At 35.5% G+C, this 27,411-nt stretch overlaps 1 protein-coding gene across 1 annotated transcript in view; it reads left to right on the top strand.

The window, feature by feature from the left end:
* The first annotated feature begins 4,910 nt into the window (after positions 1–4,910).
* LOC138331936 (potassium channel subfamily K member 18-like) overlaps positions 4,911–27,411 on the top strand; it is a 61,374-nt gene continuing 38,873 nt past the window's right edge. The window contains exon 1 of the mRNA XM_069279804.1: positions 4,911–5,285. The gene's annotated coding sequence lies outside the window, so the exon portion shown is untranslated. The remainder of the gene's footprint in view (positions 5,286–27,411) is intronic.

Below are 27,411 nucleotides of genomic sequence, written 5' to 3'. Positions count from 1 at the left end.
TATTGTCTTTGGTGGTGTCATCGTCTATACTACAGCCACCGTTATCAAACACAACAACCATCTATTGTCTTTGGTGGTGTCATCGTCGTCTATACTACAGCCACCGTTATCAAACACAACAACCATCTATTGTCTTTGGTGGTGTCATCGTCTATACTACAGCCACCGTTATCAAACACAACAACCATCTATTGTCTTTGGTGGTGTCATCGTCTATACTACAGCCACCGTTATCAAACACAACAACCATCTATTGTCTTTGGTGGTGTCATCGTCTATACTACAGCCACCGTTATCAAACACAACAACCATCTATTGTCTTTGGTGGTGTCATCGTCTATACTACAGCCACCGTTATCAAACACAACAACCATCTATTGTCTTTGGTGGTGTCATCGTCTATACTACAGCCACCGTTATCAAACACAACAACCATCTATTGTCTTTGGTGGTGTCATCGTCTATACTACAGCCACCGTTATCAAACACAACAACCATCTATTGTCTTTGGTGGTGTCATCGTCTATACTACAGCCACCGTTATCAAACACAACAACCATCTATTGTCTTTGGTGGTGTCATCGTCTATACTACAGCCACCGTTATCAAACACAACAACCATCTATTGTTTTGGTGGTGTCATCGTCTATACTACAGCCACCGTTATCAAACACAACAACCATCTATTGTCTTTGGTGGTGTCATCGTCTATACTACAGCCACCGTTATCAAACACAACAACCATCTATTGTCTTTGGTGGTGTCATCGTCTATACTACAGCCACCGTTATCAAACACAACAACCATCTATTGTCTTTGGTGGTGTCATCGTCTATACTACAGCCACCGTTATCAAACACAACAACCATCTATTGTCTTTGGTGGTGTCATCGTCTCTATACTACAGCCACCGTTATCAAACACAACAACCATCTATTGTCTTTGGTGGTGTCATCGTCTATACTACAGCCACCGTTATCAAACACAACAACCCATCTATTGTCTTTGGTGGTGTCATCGTCTATACTACAGCCACCGTTATCAAACACAACAACCATCTATTGTCTTTGGTGGTGTCATCGTCTATACTACAGCCACCGTTATCAAACACATTGACAACAATCATCTATTGTCTTTGGTGGTGTCATCGTCTATACTACAGCCACCGTTATCAAACACAACAACCATCTATTGTCTTTGGTGGTGTCATCGTCTATACTACAGCCACCGTTATCAAACACATTGACAACAACATCTATTGTCTTTGGTGGAGTCATCGTCTATACTACAGCCACCGTTATCAAACACAACAACCATCTATTGTCTTTGGTGGTGTCATCGTCTATACTACAGCCACCGTTATCAAACACAACAACCATCTATTGTCTTTGGTGGTGTCATCGTCTATACTACAGCCACCGTTATCAAACACAACAACCATCTATTGTCTTTGGTGGTGTCATCGTCTATACTACAGCCACCGTTATCAAACAACAACAACCATCTATTGTCTTTGGTGGTGTCATCGTCTATACTACAGCCACCGTTATCAAACACAACAACCATCTATTGTCTTTGGTGGTGTCATCGTCTATACTACAGCCACCGTTATCAAACACAACAACCATCTATTGTCTTTGGTGGTGTCATCGTCTATACTACAGCCACCGTTATCAAACACAACAACCATCTATTGTCTTTGGTGGTGTCATCGTCTATACTACAGCCACCGTTATCAAACACAACAACCATCTATTGTCTTTGGTGGTGTCATCGTCTATACTACAGCCACCGTTATCAAACACAACAACCATCTATTGTCTTTGGTGGTGTCATCGTCTATACTACAGCCACCGTTATCAAACACAACAACCATCTATTGTCTTTGGTGGTGTCATCGTCTATACTACAGCCACCGTTATCAAACACAACAACCATCTATTGTCTTTGGTGGTGTCATCGTCTATACTACAGCCACCGTTATCAAACAACAACAACCATCTATTGTCTTTGGTGGTGTCATCGTCTATACTACAGCCACCGTTATCAAACACAACAACAACCATCTATTGTCTTTGGTGGAGTCATCGTCTATACTACAGCCACCGTTATCAAACACAACAACCATCTATTGTCTTTGGTGGTGTCATCGTCTATATACTACAGCCACCGTTATCAAACACAACAACCATCTATTGTCTTTGGTGGTGTCATCGTCTATACTACAGCCACCGTTATCAAACACAGTAACAATCTATGTCTTTGGTGGTGTCATCGTCTATACTACAACCATCAGTAACAATTCTATGAACATATACCACCACACCACCCATCACACCTCGACACTTCTGTCGTCACAACAACGATATACAGAAAGGGTGTGCATCTTTTTTTGATTCACAATAGAACTCTATATCATTTTACATCACCAAGCCGGAGTTTGTTTTTATCAAAGCATATTCATTCTCTAGAGTAAAAAAAGTCAGTTACATTTTAGTTGTGTTATACTCCTCTCATTGGAAGAAATTATGACATAATATCACAATAAACGAGACTCACACAAGATAAAATTAAAACATTATCATTGATAGACGAGAAACAGTAGGAAAAGCAAATCCTTTTAGCGAACTAGTATTTTATCTTTGGTAATAAACTTAATCATAATTAATGTACCTGCTGATTTTTAACCCCACATTTAGGGCACAGGTTTATGAGAAACAAATTAGGATTTAGCGTTTACGTCCCGACCCTGTCCACTTACAAAGCTTAGTTCTACTTATCTCGATATCAAACTGTCAAACTATCTGATTACGTTCTTAACTGACGTGTAAATATAGATACCAGCTCGCGCTCTTCTCGTGCCCTGCTCATGCCCTGCGCACGTCTCTCTGTGCTCGTATTTAACGCTGGATTAAGGCGCCCTCTCTAGATTGACCCTTCCCAGCATTTTTATTGCCGAACTGGATAGTTTGTAGATCATGTTATTAACATATGGTGATATTCGATACAAATACTTACTTTAATGTCATATGCCACAGTAAAGTCCGGTTCAAGTGAAGAAGATTTCACAACAAACTCGAAAACTGGCCATATCAGATGTTTTCGTGTTACCAACGTAACGCACGCACTAATTACGTTTACGTCTCGCTAATATGATCATGTTATCGCGAGAACACAAATGTCCAGACATATTACACAGTCACACAGAGAAATAGTACCGATACCATTGCATGAACTGTTATCGTAAGACAAATGGATATGACAAACGCTCGTTCATTATCTGTATCTGCCGTCATAAGCAATTTTCGGGAACAATATCCCTGGCCTGATTCGCGGGTCTATCATATAGGCTACATCTCTATCAGATGACAATTTATACAAATATATAGGTCTATCTCACCTGACTAATATAAAATGTCATGTTCCTGTGATCAGGAACAATGATACTGTATACGATGTACATGTATTTCCCTTATCACTCGGATCAGATACACTAAATAACACGTGTACATGCACATGCATTACGCCGTAACAATAAATATATTGGGCCGGCTCGATTCCTTGATGACAGACGATGCTCTTTGGACCTGCTCTATTTCTACTTCTTCATGTTCGCCTTGATATTTTTGGTCATGTTCGATTTCTTTATAGTGACAGTAAAATGTTTTTCTGAACGATATTTGGGCCTGCTCGATTAGTACCGTGTTTGTCATGATATCTTTGGTCATCCACGATTTCTTCACTATGTTTGCCTTGATGTTTTAGGCCTGCTCGATTCATTCACGGTGATAATACAATGCTTGTCTGAGTATGCCTGATTCCTTTCTGCAAAGAAAAGTTAAACCGTTCTAACTCATAAACGATATTTAATGTGATATTTTGTGCCTCTTTTATGATAGATGATTTATGCATCACATCTAAATAATATATATATATATTTGACACGTGAAAGGATTATATTGCTGTAACCAATGCATGACTACCAAGTCACATGTGGCCTAACTCACGTGCGATCACAGTGAAAAACAAATCCCGTTTTACCGGTTCATCTAATATTGAAAGTATAATGTGACCAATAGGGGTTTGCTGTTTTTTGTCTCTATCAGTATGGTCCAGTGAGGTAGGGCTATAAAGTCAGTAAGAGTTTCTTCTATCACAAGAAGACACTGCAACTATATACCGCAGCCTCCCGAAACACTAATGCATTCACTGCTCGTGATATAGTTCATATCGCTTAACATATGTAACCAGATGTAAAACTCAGTTTGTGAGTTTGGTGCCAGAATATGCGATTGTATATACACGTAGTTTGAACGATGGACACAATATGTGAGGTGAATGAATAAACGTTTCGGGGCACGAGTGTATATGTGGATGTATTACGAAACTGTATGATGTTGTATAGAAATCTGTCTATCGATAAAGCCATGCTCTGGTATACATATATGTTCAGCGTTGAGATGATCATAGAATGTACCATTGCTTTATAGTGGTGTAGATGTATATAACAAGTGTAGCATAAGTATACAAGTGAGTTACGACTATAGGATAAAGTTTAATGCAGCACAGAAAGTGTTATAAATGCCTGCTTTCAACGGAAAATTATAGTAGTTTCCTGTATATTATTATTACTATTGTAGCGTAAATCTGCAATTATACTCGAGATCCCACAAAATTATCCAGATTTCTGACAATATTCAGATATATCAATTAGCTAGAGGTATTAGGCGAGTCCATCTCCCACAGATTCGAGCGCCGATTGGTTGACCACGTGCACGGTTCCGGAGCTTGGCGCTCACAGATCAATTGCTGAGGCTGATACGTCACACTTGGGTGGTCACGGCAATTGCAGCCGCTGTCAATCCTCACTTAAAGCACTTATCGATCAAACTTAGAATGAGAAGCGGACTGTGTGTGGCTCAGTCTGTCGTAACGTTCGCTTGTGCATGTCCAACAGTTTAACGTGTAGTGTCCAAAACGCGTCAAGTGTCCACCAGTGCACGTGCAGTGTCAGCAATTTACGGTTGTAGTGTGAAGAGTTACAAGTGAAGAGTCAACAAGGCCCCACGTGCAGTGTTTACTGTTGCACGTGCAGTGTCCACGGACATACCTGTACTGATTACAGTTATGCGTACACTGTTCTAAGTCTACACGTGCAGTGTCCATACTACTCAGACTCACCCTCTGACTCGGAGTAACGGACGATATTTCCGGACGGATTTTACAGTTGTATTGAAAGTCTGGGATAATAGCGGTGTTTATGGATGAGCTGCCATTCTATCACGGTAAGTACTAATATATAGGGTGCATCTTCACACATACTCAGAGGAAATCTGTATAGTCGTACGGTCATTCCACATACCTGTATACCCAAATGCACTAGATTCTACCACACTAGTCTCTTGGTCGAAAGTTTGACACCCAAGTTATCGAGAGGTCGTTGGTATGTGATTTTTATCCGGGAACTCCTCTGTCATGTCCAAAAACAATCAAGTTTGCATCAGGCACAAGTATTTAATTACGAAATCATCTTCCGAAATGTTTGCCACTGAAAGGTAATATCCGAATGCTATTAGATCGTCAAACGGAGTAAAATCAGAGAAATCGAATATTTTGTATTGATGAATACGCACGAATCTAGAATGTGACATTTTGTTGTGTTATTTAATAGAAACAGATAACCTCGGTATGCATTTGCATAACACGCAGTGTAACAATATAATGCATGCTTTTTGTTTGTTTGATTTTTGTTTTAGTGGAGCAGCGTATTATATAGGTGTGATTATTGATAAGTGATATGCATCCACACACTTAATCATGGATATTACTGATTTTTCACTTTTAAAAGTTGATAGTTTGACTATTAATGTGAAATATCAGTGAGTACGTTAAGTAACGTTTATATTCCCGCGTTAATTTGTGTGAAATCCAAATTCATTGCGATTAGATTTTAGAGCCCCCCCCCCCCCCCCCCCCCCCTCTTGTCATTACTAGTACCTTTATGAATTCGCATATTAAGGTCTGGACATGTAACCTCGTAAAGTAACTTTCAGAGGACTCCTGTTATTTGCATACGGTTATTTGAATAGTTCGTTTATTTGCATAAACTTGTTTGGTCCCGATTTTTGTCTGTATACAGTAAAACGTGTGTAAAGCACTGTCAAACGTAAGTGGGTCTATCACGGTAGCCAGAGTAGTACAATCATACAGCGATGTACTATTTCAACAGAGCACCCATATAAATACGCCCCTGCTCAAGTTTACTTTATCTCCAACGTTGAAGATTTTTTTTTATTTGTACTTAAAATGCACCCATTCTCAAACTTAGTTTTGAAATACCAGTAGTGTAAGTGTATGTCGAAGGGGAAAATATGCACTTTTATCTAATCGTTTTTTACTCTTGGCAATGTTGGTACATGTATATTAGATTGGAGATGCATTTCCGCAATAACTTTTGAAAAATAATATTTTCGTGTATGTATAACTTTTATAACTTATTACAAAATTATCGTATCCATTCCCAAACTGTGTCTAAAATGTGTTTGTTCTATTCTGTAATATAACTTTTATGTATTGATATTTTTCGCAGTGAGTTAACTTCTTACAATTTGACGATATTCTCGAAGCAAATTAAATTTCGCTACATGTAAGGACCATTGAAACTTTTTTTTAACCGAGATATTGTTTGCGAATTTCGCAAACATTGCACATGAAATTATTTTACAGTATTTTCCCCTTTATATGAACTTGTCCTTTTTATCTAATAACTTTAATTTATGTATCTTAACAACGCTTCAAATATTATATATTTTGCTTGAAGCAACATAATCAAATGAAACGGCTATCGTTCATACATAAATGCAGTATTAATAAAATGAAGATCTATAGATATGTGTATCTGAGCGTCATGTATAGGTGTACAGAGATATAAAGAATATGGAGATCGTTATAACGTTGTTACAAGCATCAATACATTCATCCCATTAAGTCATATACCATTTTATGGGACACTAAATTGTCATACATGTAGAATTTTCTGATAATCAATTCGATTATCCATTGGATCGTTTCGGCCTTCACTGATGCACACGGAAAAAATCTTCATTATGTAGCTGCAATATTGTGTTGCTTTTTTGTTGTTTTTCGACGGATATTGTTAATAGTAGGCCAGGTAAGTATATATACATGTACGTCATAGAAAAAATCCAGCGATATCGTTTTGTTATTTATCTTCCTTTTAAGAAATATTAATTACATTTACATGTACCAGTATATATAACAAATGTATTAATACGTTTGATGGGAAACCGTGTCATTTGAAAAATCCTGTTGATATTACTGCTTTGACCCCAATGAATAGCTTGCGGAATTAATTAACATGTAGGTCAATTAATTTTAATTACTATAACCCAATTTGAATGTTCTGATGCTGTATGTATATATATATAAAGAGCTATTTTGTGTTTGCTCATTTATTTGTTTGCTGTTCCTGTTAACAGCTGGCAGAAAAACCTCCCAGTGATGTGTGTATCAACAACAAACATCGATATACATCAATAATATATATCTGTACTTAAGACACTACGATGCGTGACATATTGGTGCCATCTGTTTATTATCGAGTGAAAAAGATCATCATACCTATGTCATGTAAAGTCAAAGTGGCAGTGCTACCTAGATATTACCTATAAAATGTCAAGTTTTCTAGGTATTACCTATAAATATAACGTTTTCTAGCTATACCTACAAAATGTCAAGTTTTCTGTATATAACCTACAAAATGTAACGTTTTTAGCTAATATACCTATATATATGTACCTACAAAATGTCAAGTTTTCTAGATATTACCTACAAATAAGGTGTCATTGAAAATTAAAATTTTTTGCAAATAAGGAATTCAAAGTTATGTTTTTATGTTGCCTAGACACTTTATTTAATATGTATATATAAGCAACTAATGCTATTGTAATGGAAACTCAAGACACAAACGCATGAATATAAGGTCGAATTCCACGCGAAGGTGTTGCCGTGTGTAGGTTGTTAATTTTTCTACGGTTAATACAACTTCCTTTAACCTTCAAACAATTGCACCTTTTTAAATTATGTACATATATATATGCTAATTGAACGAACAACAAGAAGTTCTCCAAACCCAGGACCCTTTTTTCAGAACATTCCTTAAATTAAAATTTCCCATAAGAAAACGTTACAGATGTAATTATAGCTGCAATATTGTAGCTCAAAAGACTTTTAGACAGAAAATGATGTCGTCTTTAGAGCTACAATTGGTGCCTATTACTGCTAATGGAGCAAAGTAATGATTATGCAAACCATTACAAAACGTCTGTTTGCATTATATCGTACTTGTTTGATATCGCTTACCTACTCGGCAATAAAACTGAACCACATAAAATATCAAATTCTCATCGAGGCATTTTTTTTTACATAATACATATGAAGGTCTTTCTGAAGGGAATTTATACGCCAAGTCCACAAATTGTGAATCTACGTCTTGTGAGCGGTATGGTAGATATAAAAATGGTAGTTATGTTTGTTTTGGACAAAAATATTATGTGAATGCTTGTATACGCATAAAATAATCGGAAACCTACAAAAAAGTATAGAAAACTGTGCCCGAGTGATTTTCGGGGGCAGTGCTCCACTACGACACATAGGACCAATTCGTACCCGGCCGAAAAGTATAGTAGGCCGGGTACGTATATTCGTTCTAATGTAATTAAGGCAAAATCTGAAGTAAAAGAGCCTTCCTTAATATCTATACTACTTTCCAATGGGGAATTTTAGGTTAAGAAATTCCATAAGTTAAAGATGTTGTAAAACAGGGCCCTGTTTTATCACTTTATCGTGTTCATTATAGCTTACATAATTATAGCAATAATCATATCTTACACAAATGCGTTTTATTTCATGTTGGAAAATCTACGCTGATTAAAATTGCGATTGAACAGTTCGCCAACTGTCAATGAAACTGCATGTGACTTTACATTTTGTATTGTGTATTACGTATTGTCTGGCGATCGGTCAAATTGTAGTTTATATCGTTTATTTTCAAAACACACGAATTCATCTTTGCACTAACTTGTCAGTAATCGATTTTGCACGAAAATGTTGGGTTTTTTTGTTGTTGATAAAAACAAGTACGTTTACAACTGCAGACCTAAGAGTATACTGCAAACAGTATTGTAATTCTTGTGGTCTAGTTAAACTGGACAGTCGTTTTGTGAAAATACCTGACGACTGTATGATAATGCTATAGGTATACACTTTATTTTATTTCATAAAAAACCCCGTTAATTACGAATAATTAAATGAAAACGTTTGGCTTCACTTGCTGTGCCACATTAACGTTGAGGAATCTGCCACGCAGGTATGTACAAATACTTTGAATAATGTATATACTGTTATCAACTTAATCTGTACGTCTGTCTGGCAGAATGTTCTGACTGCGCAATAAAATCTCAAACACACAGACATGTTTTGACGGGAGGTACTGTACACGTGAAAGTCATTAATTTTTAATTTTTTAATTTACTACATCTTGTATGACCGAGTTATACCTTATATAGCTTTTGATTGTGGATTTTCTAATTTTGCAGTAAGCTGGGTATGTTTTATATTTGATTTCTCTGTTACGTTAATTGTTGAATTGAAATGCACATCTACTTTGTTCACGAATGAGAAAGTCTGAAATACCAATCACCTTTCCTCTTGGAATGTTCGAATGGTCCCTTTTGTTGTAAAGGCCCTGACTCTGGATCCCTCTACACATTAATTTGGCCCACAGGCGTTTGACTCAATAGATGTCAATCTTTCTTTATATGACACAGTATTACACATTGTATACAGAGGATATAGAGGTGCCCGTATAATCTTTACAGCCAAAAGCCTGTATTTGGCCCCAAAACTAGATCCCCTCACCCTAAATCACTTAATATATACCGTGTAAACAACCCTATGTGTTAATGTTTTATGAATTATTTACATGACTATACAGAAAGCCGTCCTTTGATAGTTCCACTCCGCTCCGGACGGATACTGTATACCATGTATACACTTATTCAATAATGTAACAATGGTCTATATTATGTACATATAAAACACCTATCAATATAATAGACACATTATTTCATTAGTTGTGGCGTTACTATTCCATAGGGTAAGTTATATCTATATTATATCTTCATTAATATACATAACTGTCCCTAACCTCCATATTGTGTTACGTGACACACTACTTTATACATTGTATTATTCTCTATTGTTCCCTAGCCCTGTACTTGTGTTACGTGACACACTACTTTATACATTGTATTATTCTCTATTGTTCCCTAGCCCTGTACTTGTGTTACGTGATACACTACTTTATACATTGTATTATTCTCTATTGTTCCCTAGCCCTGTACTTGTGTTATGTGATACACTACTTTATACATTGTATTATTCTCTATTGTTCCCTAGCCCTGTACTTGTGTTACGTGATACACTACTTTATACATTGTATTATTCTCTATTGTTCCCTAGCCCTGTACTTGTGTTACGTGATACACTACTTTATACATTGTATTATTCTCTATTGTTCCCTAGCCCTGTACTTGTGTTACGTGATACACTACTTTATACATTGTATTATTCTCTATTGTTCCCTAGCCTTGTACTTGTGTTATGTAATACACTACTTTATACATTGTATTATTTCTATTGTTCCCTAGCCCTGTACTTGTGTTACGTGATACACTACTTTATACATTGTATTATTCTCTATTGTTCCCTAGCCCTGTACTTGTGTTACGTGATACACTACTTTATACATTGTATTATTCTCTATTGTTCCCTAGCCTTGTACTTGTGTTACGTGATACACTACTTTATACATTGTATTATTCTCTATTGTTCCCTAGCCCTGTACTTGTGTTACGTGACACACTACTTTATACATTGTATTATTCTCTATTGTTCCCTAGCCCTGTACTTGTGTTACGTGACACACTACTTTATACATTGTATTATTCTCTATTGTTCCCTAGCCCTGTACTTGTGTTACGTGATACACTACTTTATACATTGTATTATTCTCTATTGTTCCCTAGCCCTGTACTTGTGTTACGTGATACACTACTTTATACATTGTATTATTCTCTATTGTTCCCTAGCCTTGTACTTGTGTTACGTGATACACTACTTTATACATTGTATTATTCTCTATTGTTCCCTAGCCCTGTACTTGTGTTACGTGATACACTACTTTATACATTGTATTATTCTCTATTGTTCCCTAGCCCTGTACTTGTGTTACGTGATACACTACTTTATACATTGTATTATTCTCTATTGTTCCCTAGCCCTGTACTTGTGTTATGTGATACACTACTTTATACATTTTTATTATTCTCTATTGTTCCCTAGCCCTGTACTTGTGTTACGTGATACACTACTTTATACATTGTATTATTCTCTATTGTTCCCTAGCCCTGTACTTGTGTTACGTGATACACTACTTTATACATTGTATTATTCTCTATTGTTCCCTAGCCCTGTACTTGTGTTACGTGATACACTACTTTATACATTGTATTATTCTCTATTGTTCCCTAGCCCTGTACTTGTGTTACGTGATACACTACTTTATACATTGTATTATTCTCTATTGTTCCCTAGCCCTGTACTTGTGTTACGTGATACACTACTTTATACATTGTATTATTCTCTATTGTTCCCTAGCCCTGTACTTGTGTTACGTGATACACTACTTTATACATTGTATTATTCTCTATTGTTCCCTAGCCCTGTACTTGTGTTACGTGATACACTACTTTATACATTGTATTATTCTCTATTGTTCCCTAGCCCTGTACTTGTGTTACGTGATACACTACTTTATACATTGTATTATTCTCTATTGTTCCCTAGCCCTGTACTTGTGTTATGTGATACACTACTTTATACATTGTATTATTCTCTATTGTTCCCTAGCCCTGTACTTGTGTTACGTGATACACTACTTTATACATTGTATTATTCTCTATTGTTCCCTAGCCTTGTACTTGTGTTACGTGATACACTACTTTATACATTGTATTATTCTCTATTGTTCCCTAGCCCTGTACTTGTGTTACGTGATACACTACTTTATACATTGTATTATTCTCTATTGTTCCCTAGCCCTGTACTTGTGTTACGTGATACACTACTTTATACATTGTATTATTCTCTATTGTTCCCTAGCCTTGTACTTGTGTTACGTGATACACTACTTTTTTACATTGTATTATTCTCTATTGTTCCCTAGCCTTGTACTTGTGTTACGTGATACACTACTTTATACATTGTATTATTCTCTATTGTTCCCTAGCCCTGTACTTGTGTTATGTGATACACTACTTTATACATTGTATTATTCTCTATTGTTCCCTAGCCTGTACTTGTGTTACGTGATACACTACTTTATACATTGTATTATTCTCTATTGTTCCCTAGCCCTGTACTTGTGTTACGTGATACACTACTTTATACATTGTATTATTCTCTATTGTTCCCTAGCCTGTACTTGTGTTATGTGATACACTACTTTATACATTGTATTATTCTCTATTGTTCCCTAGCCTTGTACTTGTGTTAGTGATACACTACTTTATACATTGTATTATTCTCTATTGTTCCCTAGCCCTGTACTTGTGTTACGTGATACACTACTTTATACATTGTATTATTCTCTATTGTTCCCTAGCCCTGTACTTGTGTTATGTGATACACTACTTTATACATTGTATTATTCTCTATTGTTCCCTAGCCTTGTACTTGTGTTAGTGATACACTACTTTATACATTGTATTATTCTCTATTGTTCCCTAGCCTTGTACTTGTGTTACGTGATACACTACTTTATACATTGTATTATTCTCTATTGTTCCCTAGCCCTGTACTTGTGTTATGTGATACACTACTTTATACATTGTATTATTCTCTATTGTTCCCTAGCCCTGTACTTGTGTTATGTGATACACTACTTTATACATTGTATTATTCTCTATTGTTCCCTAGCCCTGTACTTGTGTTACGTGATACACTACTTTATACATTGTATTATTCTCTATTGTTCCCTAGCCCTGTACTTGTGTTACGTGATACACTACTTTATACATTGTATTATTCTCTATTGTTCCCTAGCCCTGTACTTGTGTTATGTGATACACTACTTTATACATTGTATTATTCTCTATTGTTCCCTAGCCTTGTACTTGTGTTACGTGATACACTACTTTATACATTGTATTATTCTCTATTGTTCCCTAGCCCTGTACTTGTGTTACGTGATACACTACTTTATACATTGTATTATTCTCTATTGTTCCCTAGCCCTGTACTTGTGTTACTGATACACTACTTTATACATTGTATTATTCTCTATTGTTCCCTAGCCCTGTACTTGTGTTATGTGATACACTACTTTATACATTGTATTATTCTCTATTGTTCCCTAGCCTTGTACTTGTGTTATGTGATACACTACTTTATACATTGTATTATTCTCTATTGTTCCCTAGCCTTGTACTTGTGTTATGTGATACACTACTTTATACATTGTATTATTCTCTATTGTTCCCTAGCCTTGTACTTGTGTTATGTGATACACTACTTTATACATTGTATTATTCTCTATTGTTCCCTAGCCCTGTACTTGTGTTACGTGATACACTACTTTATACATTGTATTATTCTCTATTGTTCCCTAGCCCTGTACTTGTGTTACGTGATACACTACTTTATACATTGTATTATTCTCTATTGTTCCCTAGCCTTGTACTTGTGTTATGTGATACACTACTTTATACATTGTATTATTCTCTATTGTTCCCTAGCCTTGTACTTGTGTTACGTGATACACTTACATTTTACATTGTATTATTCTCTATTGTTCCCTAGCCCTGTACTTGTGTTATGTGATACACTACTTTATACATTGTATTATTCTCTATTGTTCCCTAGCCCTGTACTTGTGTTACGTGATACACTACTTTATACATTGTATTATTCTCTATTGTTCCCTAGCCCTGTACTTGTGTTACGTGATACACTACTTTATACATTGTATTATTCTCTATTGTTCCCTAGCCCTGTACTTGTGTTACGTGATACACTACTTTATACATTGTATTATTCTCTATTGTTCCCTAGCCCTGTACTTGTGTTACGTGATACACTACTTTATACATTGTATTATTCTCTATTGTTCCCTAGCCCTGTACTTGTGTTACGTGATACACTACTTTATACATTGTATTATTCTCTATTGTTCCCTAGCCCTGGTACTTGTGTTACGTGATACACTACTTTATACATTGTATTATTCTCTATTGTTCCCTAGCCCTGTACTTGTGTTACGTGATACACTACTTTATACATTGTATTATTCTCTATTGTTCCCTAGCCCTGTACTTGTGTTACGTGATACACTACTTTATACATTGTATTATTCTCTATTGTTCCCTAGCCCTGTACTTGTGTTACGTGATACACTACTTTATACATTGTATTATTCTCTATTGTTCCCTAGCCCTGTACTTGTGTTACGTGATACACTACTTTATACATTGTATTATTCTCTATTGTTCCCTAGCCCTGTACTTGTGTTATGTGATACACTACTTTATACATTGTATTATTCTCTATTGTTCCCTAGCCCTGTACTTGTGTTACGTGATACACTACTTTATACATTGTATTATTCTCTATTGTTCCCTAGCCCTGTACTTGTGTTACGTGATACACTACTTTATACATTGTATTATTCTCTATTGTTCCCTAGCCCTGTACTTGTGTTACGTGATACACTCTTTATACATTGTATTATCTCTATTGTTCCCTAGCCCTGTACTTGTGTTACGTGATACACTACTTTATACATTGTATTATTCTCTATTGTTCCCTAGCCCTGTACTTGTGTTACGTGATACACTACTTTATACATTGTATTATTCTCTATTGTTCCCTAGCCCTGTACTTGTGTTACGTGATACACTACTTTATACATTGTATTATTCTCTATTGTTCCCTAGCCCTGTACTTGTGTTATGTGATACACTACTTTATACATTGTATTATTCTCTATTGTTCCCTAGCCCTGTACTTGTGTTACGTGATACACTACTTTATACATTGTATTATTCTCTATTGTTCCCTAGCCTTGTACTTGTGTTATGTGATACACTACTTTATACATTGTATTATTCTCTATTGTTCCCTAGCCCTGTACTTGTGTTATGTGATACACTACTTTATACATTGTATTATTCTCTATTGTTCCCTAGCCCTGTACTTGTGTTACGTGATACACTACTTTATACATTGTATTATTCTCTATTGTTCCCTAGCCCTGTACTTGTGTTACGTGATACACTACTTTATACATTGTATTATTCTCTATTGTTCCCTAGCCCTGTACTTGTGTTACGTGATACACTACTTTATACATTGTATTATTCTCTATTGTTCCCTAGCCCTGTACTTGTGTTACGTGATACACTACTTTATACATTGTATTATTCTCTATTGTTCCCTAGCCCTGTACTTGTGTTACGTGATACACTACTTTATACATTGTATTATTCTCTATTGTTCCCTAGCCCTGTACTTGTGTTACGTGATACACTACTTTATACATTGTATTATTCTCTATTGTTCCCTAGCCCTGTACTTGTGTTACGTGATACACTACTTTATACATTGTATTATTCTCTATTGTTCCCTAGCCCTGTACTTGTGTTACGTGATACACTACTTTATACATTGTATTATTCTCTATTGTTCCCTAGCCTTGTACTTGTGTTACGTGATACACTACTTTATACATTGTATTATTCTCTATTGTTCCCTAGCCCTGTACTTGTGTTATGTGATACACTACTTTATACATTGTATTATTCTCTATTGTTCCCTAGCCTTGTACTTGTGTTATGTGATACACTACTTTATACATTGTATTATTCTCTATTGTTCCCTAGCCCTGTACTTGTGTTACGTGATACACTACTTTATACATTGTATTATTCTCTATTGTTCCCTAGCCCTGTACTTGTGTTACGTGATACACTACTTTATACATTGTATTATTCTCTATTGTTCCCTAGCCCTGTACTTGTGTTACGTGATACACTACTTTTTTACATTGTATTATTCTCTATTGTTCCCTAGCCTTGTACTTGTGTTACGTGATACACTACTTTATACATTGTATTATTCTCTATTGTCCCTAGCCCTGTACTTGTGTTACGTGATACACTACTTTATACATTGTATTATTCTCTATTGTTCCCTAGCCCTGTACTTGTGTTACGTGATACACTACTTTATACATTGTATTATTCTCTATTGTTCCCTAGCCTGTACTTGTGTTAGTGATACACTACTTTATACATTGTATTATTCTCTATTGTTCCCTAGCCCTGTACTTGTGTTACGTGATACACTACTTTATACATTGTATTATTCTCTATTGTTCCCTAGCCCTGTACTTGTGTTATGTGATACACTACTTTTTTACATTGTATTATTCTCTATTGTTCCCTAGCCCTGTACTTGTGTTACGTGATACACTACTTTATACATTGTATTATTCTCTATTGTTCCCTAGCCTTGTACTTGTGTTATGTGATACACTACTTTATACATTGTATTATTCTCTATTGTTCCCTAGCCCTGTACTTGTGTTATGTGATACACTACTTTATACATTGTATTATTCTCTATTGTTCCCTAGCCCTGTACTTGTGTTACGTGATACACTACTTTATACATTGTATTATTCTCTATTGTTCCCTAGCCCTTGTACTTGTGTTATTCGTGACACACTACTTTATACATTGTATTATTCTCTATTGTTCCCTAGCCCTGTACTTGTGTTACGTGATACACTACTTTATACATTGTATTATTCTCTATTGTTCCCTAGCCCTGTACTTGTGTTACGTGATACACTACTTTATACATTGTATTATTCTCTATTGTTCCCTAGCCCTGTACTTGTGTTACGTGATACACTACTTTATACATTGTATTATTCTCTATTGTTCCCTAGCCTTGTACTTGTGTTATGTGATACACTACTTTATACATTGTATTATTCTCTATTGTTCCCTAGCCCTGTACTTGTGTTACGTGATACACTACTTTATACATTGTATTATTCTCTATTGTTCCCTAGCCCTGTACTTGTGTTACGTGATACACTACTTTATACATTGTACTCTATTGTTCCTAGCCTGTATTGTGTTATGAACACTACTTTATTTGTATTATTCTCTATTGTTCCCTAGCCCTGTACTTGTGTTACGTGATACACTACTTTATACATTGTATTATTCTCTATTGTTCCCTAGCCCTGTACTTGTGTTACGTGATACACTACTTTATACATTGTATTATTCTCTATTGTTCCCTAGCCCTGTACTTGTGTTACGTGATACACTACTTTATACATTGTATTATTCTCTATTGTTCCCTAGCCCTGTACTTGTGTTATTGATACACTACTTTATACATTGTATTATTCTCTATTGTTCCCTAGCCCTGTACTTGTGTTACGTGATACACTACTTTATACATTGTATTATTCTCTATTGTTCCCTAGCCCTGTACTTGTGTTACGTGATACACTACTTTATACATTGTATTATTCTCTATTGTTCCCTAGCCCTGTACTTGTGTTACGTGATACACTACTTTATACATTGTATTATTCTCTATTGTTCCCTAGCCTTGTACTTGTGTTACGTGATACACTACTTTATACATTGTATTATTCTCTATTGTTCCCTAGCCCTGTACTTGTGTTATGTGATACACTACTTTATACATTGTATTATTCTCTATTGTTCCCTAGCCCTGTACTTGTGTTACGTGATACACTACTTTATACATTGTATTATTCTCTATTGTTCCCTAGCCCTGTACTTGTGTTACGTGATACACTACTTTATACATTGTATTATTCTCTAATTGTATTATTCCTATGTTCCCTAGCCCTGTACTTGTGTTACGTGATACACTACTTTATACATTGTATTATTCTCTATTGTTCCCTAGCCCTGTACTTGTGTTACGTGATACACTACTTTATACATTGTATTATTCTCTATTGTTCCCTAGCCTTGTACTTGTGTTACGTGATACACTACTTTATACATTGTATTATTCTCTATTGTTCCCTAGCCCTGTACTTGTGTTACGTGATACACTACTTTATACATTGTATTATTCTCTATTGTTCCCTAGCCCTGTACTTGTGTTACGTGATACACTACTTTATACATTGTATTATTCTCTATTGTTCCCTAACCCTGTACTTGTGTTATGTGAACACTACTTTATACATTGTGTTACTTATAACTTATTCCCTATTGTTTCCTAACCCTTTAGTTGTGTTGTGTGATACACTTCTTTATACATTGTATTACTTATTCCCTGGTGTTTCCTAACACCCTCATTGTGTTATGAACTACTTTATACATTGTATTACTTATTTCTAATGTTTCCTAACCCCCTTATCATGTTGTGTTATGAACTACTTTATACATTGTATTACTTATTCCCTGATGTTTCCTAACCCTCTTATCGTGTTATGTTATGAACTACTTTATACATTGTATTACTTATTCCCTGGTGTTTCCTAACACCCTCATTGTGTTATGAACTACTTTATACATTGTATTACTTATTTCTAATGTTTCCTAACCCCCTTATCATGTTGTGTTATGAACTACTTTATACATTGTATTACTTATTCCCTTTGTTTCCTAACCCTTTACTTGTGTTGTGTGATACACTACTTTATACATTGTATTTTCATCAACAGTCAATATATGTACACATACATGTCAATACAACGTGCTAAGTTTCTTTGCATAAAAGGTATGAATGTGATGCTACTTTACAAGGATAAACGCAATACGCTTAAGCAGGTTGTTTTGGCTGAGCTGACTCACCAGTGATAAATACAGCGTAGCGTAAACGTAATACGATAAACCGCATGATCAACAACTTTTATCTGCGAAATAAATTACTGGCATGGTACAAAAGGACTTAAATTTTCATTTTTTGTTTACTCTTTTTATTCCATAATAATTGTAATTCAAGTTGAAAATGATAACACTTTTGACAAGCTATGATGGAAATAAATTTTCGACTTTGGTAACTGTTGCATATCATTATTTTAGTTTTAATTTGAATTCAGTACTTTATCAAACAAAGAATAGCCATCAGTAACATATTACCACGATCGCGACTTTTATTTTGATGAAGGGTTGATTCTCCGGATATCATTTAAAACAAAACAGAATGTCTGGTAAATTGTTGCGTTAATCTTGGAATCTCTAACTTCACAAAGCTAATATTAATTGGCATTTATCTGTAGGTTCTCTGTATCAGATGGTTTGGTACAGACCATAGAAGTTGACACCCCGCCATTTCATGACTCGATGGCGACGGGCGACATTCTACGTGCTCAATTACCGAACGTCTCTTACCCCTATATTATCTCTATTTCAGTCGCTATCTGTTATCGGTAATAAAAATGTTACACAGTTGTACAAAGCTCGGCTTTTTACCAGGAGTAAGAACAGGCGATGTATCTGGGATATATGGAGTATTGGGGGTCTCTGATGTGTCATATCGGTGGTGTTTCATTGATTTCAAAAATAGCTTTCAAATTATTTTTCTTTTCTTTTGAAATTTGGTTGTATAGATATGGAAGTCATCGTTGTTCAGCTACGGTGCCAAGGGAGACGTTAATATGAAAGGAGAGGATAAGATCTTGTATATTTCTAACGCCTTACCTGCAGAGGTCAAAGAAAGGTCACAGGTAGTATGATCTTCCATTGCGTGAACCCGATATCGCACTCAAGCGATTGGTCAAAGTTTAAACGCTGACACACAAGAAAAAAATGCATGTTATAAACTAAGGTTTCGTAGCATTCTGAGGGATGCCGATTTATAATTATAGATATCGCCTCTAGGTTCCTGGAAAACAACTAAAACATTCATCAAAACTTTACGACCAGCTGTGAAAATGGTCTGCTAATTCCTTTTAGGACTGCGTACAAGAAGACTAGTCAGACATGTGCCCGTGGGGAGATAACTACGTCATTGACATGCTGTTTCCATGGACGCTGCTGGCGAAACCGGAAGTTGTGTCGCTTGATGTATCCATTCAGAGACCGTTATATTGCACACAATGTAAACGATGGTTTATAGTTTTCTTTGACTTTGCGGAATACTATTTCGTTGGTGATGCTTCTTTTTGACAGTGTTTCTGGTACAAAACCATTTCACCCGTTTGACCTGGGATGTGCTTTTTATTCCATGATAATTAAACTTATCTGAGGTTCACGAAATGGTACGCTGTTCTAATACTGAAGTACACAAAGACTATTTTATTTCTACTGTGTTGGTATAAACGACATCACAAGAACCGCGGCATAGATGAGCATAGTTATAATAGTGTAGCATTAAAGACTTCATGACAGAAAATGAGGTCATCTTTTGACCTAACAGTACACTAGACCGGCCGGATGGTATATATATATATATTCGTTTGGCCATTCTATAGCGGTCAGTTCTGTTTGTACGACAGAAAACATAACAGCCTCATCACAAAGGAGAACTACAGCTTGGGACGCCGAATGGTGAAATTACTTTATATATTCTAGGCCTACATATCTCGCGAGTTCGAGACTCATATAGAAGGGGCTAGATGAAGGTCAATGCTTTTTCTTCGGGTACTATGGGTTTCCACCAGCCATCCATTACATCCATATAAATACGGCATTTATTGAAGAAAGCAAGGTAATGCTGACCGTCTTACGATTCCCAAGGTCGTCATACATACCTTGTAGTAAAAGAGCGAGATCGTTAAAATTGCACCTGTTGTCAACATTGTATGGAAGGCGATTGACTTTGGGAATTTACTTTTTCCGTTCTCACTGGTGACCTTTCGTCTTTTTAACGTCTCCATTGACACCGTCTCATTTTTGGCCTCATTGAGCGTTCGCCCATGTGAAGAAGGCTCTGAGGTTTGTCTCCTGTTCACGAGATACACCATAGTCTGAAAAAGGGGTAGTTTTCTGCTTTGTCCGTTGTCAGCCCGAGTCCATGCGGAATGTGTTGTTTTAGGTATTTGGCGGCATGCTTAAGTGGGACAGCAATATGAAAATGACAACAACCTCGCTATCACAAGGAGTCACATCATAAATACACGTATACCGCAGCCTCTCAAAACAAACAGGTGTTCACACGCACATTGCATAAGGAGAGGTCGTCCTTAAATGACATTGGTCGTTAATAGGACGTTAGTACCTTATTAATTCAACAATCAATGAAGACCTGTTTTACACCGGGAATCTTGTATTTACCTGTATCTGGTGTTGTGACTTCATCCTACAAAATAATATAGATGTTCTGACGTTATTATCTATAAAATCATATATATATTTTTTATGTTTGTAGTAGATAGTAAGTCACAGGTCTATAGCTTTTTTCTGTTCAAATAAAACACATCTAACCGAAATACTTGAACATATATTTTTTCATGTTAAGGAAGTATAAAACAACAATATGATAATTATCTTATTATTTAATTTACTAAAGATATATCTTAATAAATTTTAAAAATTTTAGGACTCATTTTTTCTATGAAATCATTACACGGTTATCTCAGCCAATCAGAAACAACATTGCAAAAGGCAGGCCGATAAAGTAAAATTTGAAGCCAATGAAAATGCCCGTTACAAGCAAATTAGAATTATAAAAAGTATACATAGTGTATTGGGATCACAGTCAGCTTTAGTCTCGACATGCTTTCATATAAATAATACATGTCAGTCAGAAAGTCATTCTCTGGTACACATCTATACCGGGTGACTGGAGCTGAATTCAGGTGGGTGAGAAAATCTTTCCGCAAACGAAAACGAATGTTATCTAATTGTCTTCTCTTTAGATTTGTTTGTACAAATACATTTTTTCTGTAGTGTTTACTGCTGTGGTCATAATTATTGATATAATTTAATAAGGCTATACCCCGAGGAAATGAACAAATCCATTGATCCATGGCACATATCGATCATGTGTATTCCATGTCTCTTAGCACGCACCATTTAAAAACACATAACAATTGCTAAATGTATATAGGTCTTTCAACACGTCTAATAAAAGAATCTCTGAATGGGCGCCAGTGTGGCGTGCCGAGCACGCGCTGCGCATGTTAACACCATACAAGTAAGGATACATATATAATTTTAATGGAAACAGAACCATTATGGGAGTTACAACCTTCAATATGCATCACAAATGTATAAAATATCCTTTACAATTTAACACCGCTATCGTACACACTAAAACGTAAAATATCAGCCTTGGATGTGAAAGAAACTATTGAAATGGGAAAGAGACACAACTTGAAATGAGAAACACAGTATACAGCGAAGAGTATATATAATTTCGTATTTTGAAACAAAACCTTAATCCAGTATTTTACATACCTTTTAAGAATTTTTAAATAATGGTTCCTTTTTCATTTAAGCACCATATCCAAAAGGATATTGCTGTGTCTACCAGAATATTGCCAGTAAAGACAAGAAGTGATTATGCCGAAATTAAGAAGAGTATTTGGGGTTGTAAGCTTTGAAAATTCATGCTATGGTAGGTTTGGTCCAGTTTAGATTATGCGATCCTAGTTTCGAGGACCATTTAAAAGTTCTATGTAGAAAGATTAACATGGAAATTTCATGTGAAGTCGACGTTGTGAGGAAAAGAAGAAATTGTTCATCATAAAAAATGAACGTTATCCAACTATGGCAAGTTAAGACGGCTCCCAGTGAGTTCCAGATAAGTTAAAAGCATATGTGCCGGAAGAGTTTTTTTCTGCTTCATCGATGTCACTTACAACACAATATAGGTCACAGAGATACACACAATACAAATCTAGGTCACAGCGACATCCACAATACAAATCTAGGTCACAGCGTCACACACAATGCAAATCTAGGTCACTTCGACAACACACACAATACAAATCTAGGTCACAGCGATACCCTTAATATAAATATAGGTCATAACGACCATATCAATTTTAATCTATTTTTTCCCTAATGTAAACAGCATATAGGATCAATATGCATATGGTAACATATTACATGTACAATGGCACAAGATGGCGGGGAACACAGCTTATGAAATACAACACAAGTATAATACATTTCATTAAAGCATGTGTTAATAATTCTGCCATGACAACAAAAATATGTATCTTATAATAACAGTTTAATACGATTGAAGTTTTTAAACTATATGAATTAATAACACAGAAAAGACAAAAGGTAATGGTAATAAAAACTTTAATTTGCTACGTTAGAGTTGTGTTAAATACATGTATAAAATATACTATTAAAACTATTAAATAATAAATTTATTCTGGCCGTTGCTTGAATTAAATATTTTCCAAATATTTCTTAAAATGTTTTACATTTGTACTACAAAACGATACAGTCATTTTGAAAACAGATGATCGGCGATAAAAATATGGTTTTAGATATTTTATCCTTCAATCGGATTTTCTTTGACAAAACAAATAAAATGGACTTCACTTTTTAACAACCGAAATCGACTTTAAAACCAACAAATGCAGTCTCTCAATCAGTGTTTATAGCCCCAGTCTTCTCAAGCATAATTCAAAATACAAGACTGTACGTAAGTATAAAAGAAGTTTTGTAATTTTATTTGATATAAGGTTTTTCGTTTCATGATTAAATATAAGATTTTTTTTCGGCATTTTATAGCAATGCTGTATAGTGCTATCGTAAACGTAAGTTGTATTAAAAACTAAACCTAAATACCAAAACTCAATGCCAATCTACACCATCATATTTCTTATTTTTCTAATACTACAATTATGATTTTAGCTATATTCGCGGACAAATTCCATCGATCGGAATATCTTTTCAGGAAGTCAAGAATATGTTGGGCATCTGTATTTGATAACTTTTACAATTAGATTCAATAAATTCTCATTCCATATCATGTACAAAAAAGATTCATCTTTTAATAAATCGACACTCTTTATACAAATTTACATCACAATGACACTCACATGATAAAAATCTACATTACAACAATACCCTTAATACAAATACGGGTCACAACAATACCCTTAATACATATCTAGGTCACAACGACACACACCATAAAAATCTTACACCCTTCATACAAATCTAAGTCACAACAATACTCTTAATACATATCTAGGTCACAACGACACACACCATAAAAATCTTACACCCTTCATACAAATCTAGGTCACAACAATACTCTTAATACATATCTAGGTCACAACGACACACACCATAAAAATCTTACACACGTCATACAACTCTAGATCACAACAATACCCTTAATACATATCTAGGTCACAACGACACACACCATAAAAATCTTACACCCTTCATACAAATCTGGGTCACAACAATACTCTTAATACATATCTAGGTCACAACGACACACACCATAAAAATCTTACACCCTTCATACAAATCTAGGTCACAACAATACTCTTAATACATATCTAGGTCACAACGACACACACACTAACCAAAAAACATCTTACACCCTTCATACAAATCTGGGTCACAACAATACTTTTATACATATCTAGGTCACAACGACACACACCATAAAAACCTTACACCCTTCATACAAATCTGGGTCACAACAATACTCTTAATACATATCTAGGTCACAACGACACACACCATAAAAATCTTACCACCCTTCATACAAATCTAGGTCACAACAATACTCTTAATACATATCTAGGTCACAACGACACACACCATAAAAATCTTACACCCTTCATACAAATCTGGGTCACAACAATACTCTTAATACATACATGTATCTAGGTCACAACGACACACACCATAAAAATCTTACACACGTCATACAACTCTAGATCACAACAATACTCTTAATACATATCTAGGTCACAACGACACACACCATAAAAATCTTACACCCTTCATACAAATCTAGGTCACAACAATACTCTTAATACATATCTAGGTCACAACGACACACACCATAAAAATCTTACACCCTTCATACAAATCTAGGTCACAACAATACTCTTAATACATATCTAGGTCACAACGACACACACCATAAAAACCTTACACCCTTCATACAAATATAGGTCACAACAATACTCTTAATACAAATCTAGGTCACAACGTCACACGCACTAACCAAAAAACATCTAGGCCAGAGCGGCACTCACAATACAACTACAGGTCTAATGTTGGTCAATTCATAACATCTAATAAGAATTAAGAGACAACAAAAGAACTACTATGCATAACGTAACCTCATATGTCCACTCTCGGTAAAAGCGTACACCTTGACGCTTCCTTCTTTATAGCATACTTTATCAATCAAATCATTGGTTCAGATTAGGATAACGTGGCTGAGATTATCTACGCGTTAATGATTTATAAAAGTGTATTATATATAGGTATAATCTTATTTCCGTCCGGGGAAAGTGTGATATCGATTTTGAAGAAAAGTATTATCCACTGGGGCGGTATTTCTTTCAGTAATTTTGAAGAAAAAAGTTATAATCATCATTATTGTATCGTATCGGAATTGTAATGATGCTATTTTACGTCTGCGCGTTGATATTTACGCTTGAAATGTTTGTCTCCTAAGTCTGATTGTATCATTTGAACACATCCAAGAACTATTCAGATGTAAACAGGGGGATACCAGCTGATTATCGTCTGCTGGTCTAGATCGATACCTCTCAGCCACGACAGAACAGCAAGGCTTGCAGTTTTTTTTCAGTGATAGAAATGTGACTTGACAGAAAAACTTAAGTCTCTGATTAGTGAATGGTCCAATACACAGAGACGGTCCCAGTAGACTCAAACACTGGTACGTAAGTGTGAGTTGTTTATACTTATTCACGTATACTTCGGTCGTGTTATTTTGTCTTATGGCTGAATGGCTTCCTGGAAGCAAATTCACACACCCTAGACATTTAGCAGCATAAAACGTTGGTTGTAATGAGAATGGGTACATTCCTCATTATAGGAATGAATTTGGGTATTGTGTTGATAAATCATCGTATCACCCTCAATATACATACAGGTCTATAATTGTAAAATCGAAAGTGAAGTTAACTTCATTAAAGGGTGGGTTTTAGTAACGTCATGATGCTAGGAAGTTTATATGGTAAAAAAGAACTGATGGAAATATTAACAAGGATCTGTGTTTATAAAGACGTTTTCCTTTTGCTAAAAGGATGGGAGGTATTTATGAATTCATAATGCTAATTGGTCACGCTGGCTTGCATATGAAGCATATTTAGAAAAAAGAGGACACATATTACTTGAGAAGCACTCATAACATAAGAGCGAGTGCTAGCCCTATAAAAGATAACGTTGTGGTAAAAGCGAACAACATGTGGCCTTGGGAAGCTGATGTAACGCTTATTGTGAGGAATCGTCTTTTAAAAGGCATTTGATACAAAAGGATCAAACATACCCTAATACATGTAACTTAGGTTTTCTGTCGTTGTTTCTTTTCATCCGCTTGTCGTTCCGAAGTAATACCAAATGGAAAGTCGTTGTTAATACTATGGTAAACATAAAAAATCTCGTCACAATGAATGTCCTCCAAGCTACCATTTGATGGCGCTGGTCTGCTTTCAGTTCGTATTTGAACAAAGGAGGCTAGCAAAACAATTATTTTAGATCATTTGTTTTATAGCATCTAGATAGTTTAAGTGCACCCCAAATTAATACATCAAACCACATTTGCTGGAGAGATTTCTAATAAAACATTGAAGCATAGAATCCGAAGATTTGATGACGCAGCCATATTGAAATTATTTCATGCACTGTTAACCAATGAAAAACTAAACTAAACTATCGATAAGCCTCGTTTATACCGTAAGTAATACAATAATTTTGGTTCATAGACTCGTACAGATTCCGAATATAGAACTTTTTTAAAACAATAATATTTACAGAGACGGAAAGCATGGTATTCGTGTGCCTTCTGGACCTGTTCTGTTTATCTGCAAACGGCACACTTGTTTATCTGACAGCGTGGTGCTGGTCTTGTCAATCACAAATCAATGACCGATAATTGATGTCCAATACGTGAAAATATACGATAATAACTTTCTCTATTAGCTCACCTGCCGGGAGGACATGTTGAACTCGCGCGTCCTCCATCGGTCGACCGAATTCTAAAAGAGGCACCGAACTCAACCCGACATCCCAACAAATGAATGTATTATGACCTTATTTGGCGTGTAACTTTTCTTTACACGGGCAAAACGTCATTTAT

This window comes from Argopecten irradians, chromosome 9 (genome assembly GCF_041381155.1).
Source record: "Argopecten irradians isolate NY chromosome 9, Ai_NY, whole genome shotgun sequence".
NCBI lineage: Eukaryota > Metazoa > Mollusca > Bivalvia > Pectinida > Pectinidae > Argopecten > Argopecten irradians.
The sequence above is the reverse complement of the archived record's forward strand: the minus strand, read 5'-3'. Positions and strand labels throughout refer to the sequence as shown.